Consider the following 379-nt stretch of genomic DNA (forward strand, 5'->3'; position numbering starts at 1 on the left):
CTTAGTTTGGCTGGATATGAAATTCTGGGTTGAAAATTCTTTTCTTTAAGAATGTTGAATATTGGCCCTCACTCTCTTCTGGGTTGTAGGGTTTCTGCTGAGAGATCTGCTGTTAGTCTGATGGGCTTCCCTTTCTGGGTAGGTAACCCGACCTTTCTCTCTGGCTGCCCTTGACATTTTTTCCTTCTTTTCAACCTTGATGAATCTGACAATTATGTATCTTGGGGTTGTTCTTCTCGAGGAGTATCTTTGTGGGGTTCTCTGTATTTCCTGAATTTGAATGTTGGCCTGCCTTGCTAGGTTGGGAAAGTTCTCCTGGATAATATCTTGAAGAGTGTTTTCCAGCTTGGTTCCATTCTCCCTGTCACTTTCAGGTACA

General features: G+C 42.7%; 1 protein-coding gene across 2 annotated transcripts in view; it reads right to left on the minus strand.

Moving 5' to 3' along the window:
• The window catches only part of LRRC4C (leucine rich repeat containing 4C), a 1,309,626-nt gene that overhangs the window by 584,830 nt on the left and 724,417 nt on the right, over positions 1 to 379 (minus strand). The gene's annotated exons all lie outside the window — the stretch shown is intronic.

This window comes from Colobus angolensis, unplaced genomic scaffold (genome assembly GCF_000951035.1).
Source record: "Colobus angolensis palliatus isolate OR3802 unplaced genomic scaffold, Cang.pa_1.0 Scaffold192, whole genome shotgun sequence".
NCBI classification, from domain to species: Eukaryota; Metazoa; Chordata; class Mammalia; order Primates; family Cercopithecidae; genus Colobus; species Colobus angolensis.